Source organism: Rattus norvegicus, chromosome 4 (genome assembly GCF_036323735.1).
Source record: "Rattus norvegicus strain BN/NHsdMcwi chromosome 4, GRCr8, whole genome shotgun sequence".
Taxonomy (NCBI): Eukaryota; Metazoa; Chordata; class Mammalia; order Rodentia; family Muridae; genus Rattus; species Rattus norvegicus.
In genome coordinates, this window is record NC_086022.1 from 80,010,911 (window position 1) to 80,020,929 (window position 10,019).

Consider the following 10,019-nt stretch of genomic DNA (forward strand, 5'->3'; position numbering starts at 1 on the left):
GGAAGGTGTTGGATATATACATCACCTTGATGGTTATCACAAGTGTTTGCATATGTGCAAACCAAACTGTGCCTGCCAAATGTGTGATTCTTGTTACTTATGCCTTGATAAAGGATGCTATTTTTGTATTAGAAGACAGCCACTGGTTTGTTGAATTATGCTTTGCATCCTCAGGAAGAGGCATGCTTGAGAGGAGAAAAGTCAAACCATGCAGTGGTTTGAAGGGATGTTCTCTGTAGTCTTGGGCATTTGAATAGCATTTGGTAGCATGTTTGGGAAGGTTTAAGAAGTGGAGCATTACCCATGGCTCCAGCTGCATATGCAGCAGAGGATGGCCTTGTTGGACACCAATGGGAGAAGAAGCCGTTGGTCTTGCCAAGGCTCAATGCCCCAGTGTAGGGGAATGTCAAGATGGGAAGGAGAGAGGGAGTGGGTGGGGAAACAACCTCATAGAAGCAGGGGGAGGGAGGATAGGATAGGAGGTTTATGAATGGGAAACCGGGAAAGGGGATAACATCTGAAATGTAAATAAAAAAATCCAATTAAAAAGAAAGAAGTGGGGCCTTGCTGGAGGAGTTACTTCACTGCATGCAAGCTTTGAGGTTCCCAAACCATGGACTACTCCCAGGTCACTCTCTCTGGCTGGTTTGTGCATGTGGTTCAATGTGAGCCCTCAGCTTTCTGCTCCGGCCACCATGTTTTGATTCATGGACACTAAGCCTCTGCAATGGTAGGCCTGCATAATCCCTACTTTCTATAAGTTGCCTTGGTCATGGTGTTCTATCCCAGGAAGGAAACTAGTACAAACAGTGAGAGAAGCTAGGGCTGAGGGAATGAGAATGCATGCTGGGCTCTGGCTGAATGATGAATCGTTTCAATAGTCTTACTAACGCAGGAAATCAGTACGTCCCTGGGGCAATGGAGAGACTGTTAAGAGAAAGAAGAAAGTCTGAGTAGCTATTGTGGAGAGTGAGCCTGGGGGCCAGAGGAAGGAGCACGGCTGAATCAGATCTTCATGGAAAGCATTCTGTAGCCTGAATGAGAAAGCAGAGGAGGCTTTGCCTACACATGGGAATAGGCATTGTAGACCTAGTGAGAGTCAGGGAGACCCGTGAATCATAGAATAAACTATTATAAAGGGGATCTTTCTAATTTAGTTAGCTAGCTCAGACAGTTGGGACTCTGAGGGGGTAGATGGAGTCATTCAGAAGTTGGCGGCAGACCAGGGACTGATGACAGTATGTTAGAGTTTGGTGGTGAGCAATAGAAACGGGCTCTGACTCACTTAACTCAGAGAATATACTAGGTATGAAGTCTTGGAGGGAAGGGTAATCTGAAGAACCAAATTAAGAAAGTTGGACTTGCAGTTCCCAGGATCCAGATGGCAGGAAGCACTGCCCTTGGGGGCCCGCTGGGACCAAGTGAGCCCTCTACTCTGGTTGTTTTCCCTCAGTTCTTGGGAGAAAGGAGTAGACTGACTAAGCTTTAAAGGACAACTTGATAGGTAGCTTAGGCAATTTTTCTCAAAGCAATGCCATTCTCGGAAGCTGGATGGCTACAGAGGATTGAGGTCAAGAGGTAGAGCTCGTGGTGCCAGAGTAGTGTAGCATAGCCACCGGATCAGGACTCTGGAAACAGAAAACCCATTGTAACTATCTGCATCCAAGTACCTGAGAATTGTCCATTCTTCTCTTTCTCCATCTGTAAAGCATGTATACTAGAGATTTGAATTAATATATGTGAAGTGAGGCCAGAGGTAACTGAAAGGTCTTTTTTAGTGGCCCATTATCATGGATGCATCCTGGATGCATTCTGTCCCTACAACACCACGAGGTCGCCATATTGGACATATCATGGAGGTTGCATCTAACTGAGATTTCTCTTTCCAGCTGCGATACCTTATGTTGATTTTTTAAATCAGTCTCCCACTACCTCAGTGTGCAAGACAGATAGTGTAGGTTAAAGCCCAACCTCCAGTTAATGATAACGATTATTATTTAAGCCCATATTAGAGGCAGTTCCCCAGACAACTGCTATCGAGGGGATAACTTGTACTGAGAAAACACAGATCTTAGAGTCTGAAGTTCTAGGTTCTAATCCTAGCCCTGGCTCTTGTTCATTCAGTGACTTGGGTAAATTAGTTAATAATTCTGAGCATCCGTCCACTCATCTGTAAAGTGGATGGCGACGCTGCCTAAGGGAAGGGACGTGTGAGAGCAGTGTGTGAGCTGTAGAACGACATACAAATAGTAGGATGTGCATCCTGTTGTGGATACTCCAGGGTTTTCAAACCCTCCACAGGAGTAGTCCTCTGCCTGTGCTGGCACATACTGGCCAGAGCCATCCCAGGGTCCTTTTGGTGTTGTTTATTTTTCAGACTTGCTCTGTAGCTCAGACTGGCCTTACACTTGCCCACCACACCGGGTCAGGGCTGATGCCGTGGATGGTCTCTACGGAGACCAGGTTTTTAACTCCACTCCATGAGCAGGAGCCTGGAACCACCTACTAGCCTAAAAAGGCAGCCAACGCCAGTGCCCGGGACTCCAACTGCTTCTGGTCCTATAGTCACACTCAAGGGAGAATGTCTGTGCAAAGTGCAAAAGTGAAGCCCAAGAGTCACTTGGTTTGTGCTGAAATTCTGCGTTTGGGTGGAATGTAGCTCTAACACAGTTTCTTCTCTGCTAAAGGAGAGGATTGATGTTCACAGTGTGTCCTCGGGAGAGCTTTTTCTTTATCTATAGGATATTAGGGGAGAGCTGGCTGATGTTCAGGTTGCTTCTGATTTCTGAGCCATCCCAAGTCCCTTTGAGGCACTGGTCATAACTTCAGACTGTTTGCTTCTTTTAAGGTTTTCTTTTAATTGAATTCACTTGAATGGATGCACCATGGCGATAGTAACCGCAACTGTTTTGTCTTCCGTTTTTCCTGGCTGATGCTCCATGTATAATAGTACTTAATAGCAATTTCCTAAGTAGTACAGAGGACCCAGTCAGTCAGTAGAAAGGGACTATAATTCTTCTCAAGGTTGATTATTTTTACACACATGGTCTTTCTGGTACATTTGGTACTGTCTAGTGCTAATATTAATTTTATAGTTTGAGAATAACTTTACAGAGTTAGCGAAGATACTCCATATTGCTGCGATGCATTTGCTTAAGGACGATTTTAATAACACAGACATTGAAAATGCACGCTTCCATGTATGATTACTCTACTCCCATTTTGCCAAGCACGTGAATGTCAGAGGACTTGACTTCTGCCCAGTTATATGCTGTTTTTATATCTGGCATTTGATATATGTGCGAGCACTTGGGCGAGCACTGCTGTTTGGTCTGTTAAGGGTAAAAATGAACCATAAATACGTTGTCTTTGACCTTGAGATCATCAATTAAGGCCAAACAGGTTAGAAAAGAAGCTTTTAGTTTCTTAAAGATATTAAGATTGCTCAGAGCACCGAAAGAGCAGAGGCCCAGACCAATTACAGCCCATTTTATGAGCCCTGGCAAGGGTATATATTTGATTCTTGTTGTTTGTCCTTACAGAGTCCTTATTTTTTTCATAAATTAAGACCAATCAGTCATAGGAACATGAAATTCCATTTATATTCCCAGATGACTAATGGCCTGGCTTTTGATTCTCCAGTTCAAACTCTGATGAAACAAAGCAGTAGCTGAGTGGTATTAGCAATTGGACCCTGTCAGGTCTGGCCATGAGCACGACCAAAAGGGCTGACCCTGAGCCCAGCCTCCATTTGTAGTTTTTTAAATGAAGTGAATAATCAGTTGATCATGACTGGGGAGAGACTGACAGCCTACTCTGGCCTTCCTAAGCTCCTCTTCTAACCAGCAGTTATACGAGTCTCAGGTTCAGAAAGGCCACTAGAAGACTTGGCTAGCCTACAGTGTGCATCCTACACTTTCCCCAAGGACTCAGAGGGACCCATCTGGTCCCCTGAAATATATATCCTTTGTTTCTCCAAGTGTCAACATGTGAACAATTCTTAATTTAATTGTATAGGATGATCCCAAACCTGGAGATTCCAGACATACTTTTTGGAGACTAGAGTAGGGAAACAGGAATGCATGGTAAGAAAGAGACAAGTGGGTGTGAGACCAACGAAGCTTAGCATTGAAGAATAAGCTTTGAACAACCCCCTCCTGTTCAGCTGCCGCTGTTTGAAGCAATAGCAGGTAACCACACATGGTGAAAAGAGCTTCCTACCCTTCACAGCCTGGGAACTCCAAGCCCAGTTCCATTTATCTACAATTCCTCAACTGGAAATTTCCCAGAGGATGGGACAGAATGACTTTGGTTCACAGATCTAAAGACTGACTAAGCGTCACTGGCCAGTGGCAGGGTGGCCAGTAGTCGGAGAAGAGCTTTAAAAATCCTATCTGGAGCTCTGAAACCCATCACCTCCAGGTTCTCAGGTTCACTGTAGCATTGCAACCCTGGATCAATTCTTTCACTTGTTTATGGGGGATATGTCAGGTGAAGCAATTCACTGTCTAGACTAACATAGTTTGTGGGAGAAGGCGATGTCATAAGGAGTCAGTAATGGACAAGATCAATATTGTTGAGCTAATCCAAAATGGACCACCAGGGAGGATTTTCTAGCAGGGGAGTACTGAATTAGACCTGCATTTCAGAAAGGTCATCCTGGAATAGAGATGAGCAAAGAAGTAGGAAAGATAATATCAGAGGCAAGAACATGATTTGGACGAATGCAGTTGCTGAAGGGATGGCTGGGCAGAGTGGTTGGATGAGACACTGGAGACAGATTGCAGGTTTAGTGACTCACTGGATGTGACAGCTGAAAGGAGGGGGAGCTGACTGAGTTGTCTAGTCATGATGCCACAAGTCATGATGATCTGGACGGAGGGTAGAGTGAGGTTAGGAGAGAGGATTCTGCTTCGGTGTGACTGGGAGAACGTGTGGCAAAGCCCAGTAAGCAGTAGGAATAATGACCTTGAACATGACAGATGTGGATACAACAAAGATTTAGGAGTCATCCGAGTAAAGGGAGATCAACCAACAGCCAAGGTGAAAATTGTCATCACCAGATCGTGATGGTGTTTGGGCTCTTCCAAGAGACCCTGTAAATGGGTGTGCAGCCAAGTCAATGAAGCCAGACACTTGCCTGTGTGCAGACTCAACTGATCCCAAGATGAAATTAGCACAACCCTTCAGCAGTTGAGAAAATCTTTAGCTCCCATTGAATGAGGACATTGTATAATACACAAACATGCTGTAATCTGGCCACATCTAGGGAATGACTGACTTGTGAAAATACTGCTGACTGGCCACCATCTTTCCTTCTTCAAGGTGGTTTCACCACTGGGCTCACAACTGCTGTGACTTCCTCTAGGGTTGTGTGTGCCTCCTATGCCTGCAGGCAGATGTGGTGATTCAATGTTCTGGGGTCTTGGGACATTTGGGGATAGGATGTGAAAGCATTTCTTAGTGCATTATCTTTCTGGAAATAGGAATGGCATCAAATTTTAAGCAGCTCACCGTGCTCAGCCACAATCGAAAGTGAAATGTACTAATTTCTACTTTTGTCCATCTTAGAATTGAAGGGTGCTCTAATTTGCTTTCTGTATGTTGTATGGTGCAAGGTTCTATCAAAGTATACGTGACACATGCATTGTATGAACATGATACCACTTAGGAACTAGACAAAGCACATAAAGGTTCTTTATCATGGCTTTCCATTGACTTTAGTAATGGATGGGACTGTGGGTCACACACTCACTCACTAAGACAACAGCTAAGATTGCTCTTCTTTGGGTCATTAATGCAATGTAGGACCTTTCATAAAGTGTATTGAGTGTCTTGAACCCAAAGGGACATTTACAAAGGCCTTTCAGTGACATTATTGAACAAGACAGCAAGCCTGTAAGTTTAGGAACTCACAGGGCACTTCTGACGTGAAGACTGCATACTGTATAGATACAAAGCCAGGGACCCTGGGACATGTGCTGCAGATCAGACACTGTGAGGCACTCTCCATGCCTTACTGATCAGTTCCATAAGGTTCTGGAGGAAGCTGACACATTTATAGTGATGTGAATTAAAACCAAAACCAACCAACTAACCAACCAACCAAACAAACAAACAAACAAATACAGAGTTGTTTCTTCCAGCGGCCCAGTTAGGGGCATGTCAGGATGGCCTTTAAGGAATAGACACAGCAGAAAACATGAGTTCCTGAAAGCTATGGATCTCTTCAAAGGTTAAGGAATAAACAGAAGACCTGAATCAATCTTCATAGAGTAGAGAGTGTCTCATTCCAGGGGGACATTAGGACATCAACTTGTCCTAATCTTTTCATTAACTAGGAGATGAAGCGACTAGTGCAGCACAGTCTAGACAGTGTCCGCGCTCTGGCTGCAAAGGCAGGTAGCTGAAGCCCCAGGCTCCCTGATTCTCCTAACTTAATTGTGGTAGGAGGAAGAAAGGGCAGGGCATATCTTGTGCTGGGCTCTGCTGTGTAACTCGACCCCTCTGGCACGGTATAGCTAATGTTATCTTGAAATAACAGTGGTCCTGCCTACCCCAAGAACAGCCTCACAAGAATGGCCCATTGGGAGTCACAATGCATCATGCGAGAGCATCCCTCCCCTAGGATACATAATCTGTCACCATTTCTGGAAGGACACATTTTCTTCCATTGTGTAGCTTTGAAAAGGTGATCCCTTCCTGTAATTAAGTCCAATAAACTCATTGGTTTACCAAGCCAAGTGGTAGAATAATTTCTTTAGTCTGTCCTTGGAGCTTTCTGTAGGGTGAACAAATGCTTGCTTACATCTCCCCAGGTAATGTTAACATAACAAGTAACTCGGTCATAGCTGGCTAGCTAGAATTTTGGTGTGGAGAAGAGGTTGGATTTTCTGAATGGGGACCTCATGCATTCACCAAGTGGAGATCAGCAGCTTATTGGAGGGGTGCCATTCACCAACCTTCCCTCGGCTCATGGCTTACACTTGTCACTGTGAGAATGTTAAAAAGAGCACTGAATTATGTTGGCCCTGTTATCAAGGGCAGTACAACGTCATCAGAATAGCTTCCTAGAGGGTGGTTGGTATTGGGGCAGAGACAGAGTAACAGGGATACCTGAGAATGATGGGGTGTACTGAGTCCTCTGGTGGGTGTGTACTGCTCTCCCTGCTGAACAAAACAACCCAATGATTGTTCTCACTTGGTTACCTCACAGCTTCCTAGTCATTAACCCTAGGAAATACTTAGATTCAGGGGAGACAAATAGAATCCTCTGCTTTCACACTGAACTTTAGAAGTTCATAGTTAGTAAAAGTGTTAAACATACTGAAACTTGGTACAGTTCGGGTTTCTTTGAGAACCCTGGAATACCTTGAAAGCCATAGCATTGCGGCTCCTACTGAGCATTTTCTCTTCACGCTACCTCGTGTTAAGTTGATCTTTGTTGACCTTACCGTCTACTCATCACTACCCTTGCATGAGAACACCTATGCCATGGTCAGATGTGCTGCTTACTAACCAACTTGGGAAAAATCCATCACTTACTTTCATGGAAGCAGAATCCCTAAAAGCCTGAGGATTTTGTGCTCTATTTGTCACAAGACATCTGCCCAGATTGATGCTGTTTACAACGAGGGTGCTGATGCTTGTGAGTCATTTGTACTAGTCCATAGCATGAGGGAACCTGACTCCCAGGGATTCATGCATCCTGGGCTGAACTGTACTTGGACTTCTACAAGTTCATGTTGTTTGAATTCACAAGCAGTTCTGTCTTCCACAAGCCATTTTTTCATTTTGCCTTATAATAGTAATGATTAATAATGATGATGATGATACCCAAGCACTTTTTTCTTTGCTTTAGATTTTGAAATATTTTATGATAAACTTTAAGTTTACTTAGAACTTAGAGCAGTGAAGGAACATAGCTAACAATCATAAATGTGTGTCATCTGTCTGTCCCCAGCTGCTACATACAGAACACACTTCCCTGTTTTCTTTTCTTTGCCCTTGGCAGATGTTACTAATCAGTCATGACAAGCTTTCAATGAACCTGAGTAGGACCTCACCCTCCTCAGGCTGGCAGGTCAGGAAAGTACTGTCCACTGACCCGATCCAGACACAAGATTTAAGAATAAGATAGAAAAATAGCCTTTGCTATTCTATCAGGCCCTTATTATTTACTTTTATTTTATTCTTGCTATGAAGATTCAAACAGAACACATTTTTTTACAGTTATACACTCTGAAACTAAGATTAAATAAGTTGTCAGCCACATTCAGTTAGTGTGAATCCAGATGCTTGGATAGAAGTTTGCTGTTTGAGCCTCTTTATACAGATTGGGGACCTGGGGACATGGTTTGTGTGACTCCTGGATCAAAGTGTATTACAGACACAGCAGCTTGTATATCCCTAACTCATCTAGTCATTCCACAGATGGTTACTGAGGGCTCAGCACTGTTGCAGGCATTAGACAGCAGTGGATAAACACATACAACCCACATCCTTGAGAATAAGAGACAAAAACAGGAGGAAGAGGAAGAGGGGAAGGGAAGAGGGAGAGTGGAAGGGAAGAGGGAGAGGGGAAGGGAACAGGGAGAGGGGAAGGGGACAGGGAGAGGGGAAGGGGTATTTGTCTTGGATGGCAACCCAGGATTGCCTCTGGATAGAGGAGACAGATGTGGCCCACAGGAAATGATAGCTCATAAAGGGAAAGGAGAGACTTCGTGTTAGGATGAGTTGGTTTGCTTTAATTGGGCATGTTAATTAGGTGAGCTAAAGGGGGCTTTTGATTGCTGGACTTCAATACTTTGATAACTGGACCTTGGTGGTCAGCCTCAGGAGGGAGAAGTGGCCCGATAAGGGAAAGGACCTTGGAGACTAGCTTTACAATGTAATCTAATGGTTTTAGCAAGGCAGAGGGGATGGGGGAAGGGCGAGGCCTGCCAGAGTCCTGTTTGCCATGCTCAGGTTGGCCAGAGTCCCTTCAAGGACTACTTTTATACATGCTGTCACAGGAATGGGGGAAGGTTGCTACCTTTAGAGAATACAAACCACCTTTAAGATGCCATACACCGAATCTTCTCTAACTGCTGGATTCTGAGTCTGAATCTGAGGAACCAATCAACCATGGTTGGTAAAAACATATTTTTATAATTGCATCTGCAACTAGTTGCACAGCCCCCCTTCTGCTCTTTTTAGTTAAATGCGCTCTGACAATTTCATAGATGTACATAATACATTCTAATTCCTCTCAGCATCACCCTCTTTTGTCCCCCACGCACCCCCGTCTAGCCTTCTTCTTCCTTACTGGTCCTTTTCCTATCAGTACCTGCTTCATTTTCTGGCCTATTGAATTGAACCAGGGCCATCTGTGCAACTACGGGTTCCGAACTGTCCATTGGAGTTTTATGGACAACCCAAGGGGGTACCCAACTGATGACAATAATTCCTCCTCTTCCAGACTCTTTCAGTAGATCGGCAGGGAGGGTGGGCCTCATGATCTCTCCCCTGTCTCTTGGATTGTTGACAGGACCAGTGCATGTAACCATAGCTGCTGACTGCAGTGGCTGTGTCAGGCCCAGACAAGGTAGCTCCAGAGTAGAGTTATGTTGTGAGCCAGCCTGTGTGCCCCGTGCCCCACCTTTCCTGGAACATACTAAGGAATAGGAATTTGGATTTTGTTTACCATGTTCTTGAAATAAAGGTCTCAAGACTTCTGGAATTTCATGAGTGATAGGTGAAGCATCCTTGGGGATTTTCTGAGAGCCAGGAGCATCTTTTGTTTTAATGGTTGTCTCTTGGTGGGCTTCTGAATGGGCCTGGTCATCAGTGATTTTAAAACAAATGGAATGTTCAGTTCTAACCTCATTCCCTAACTCATCGTGTCTATGTGAGGAGGACCTCATAGGGGTCCTGAGAGCTTTTAGGTTGGTAGACAAATTCACATACTGGTAAGATGGCACCATTGTGTGAGAGACTCTTTCTGAGAAGACAGACACACATGCAGATAGGAGCCCATG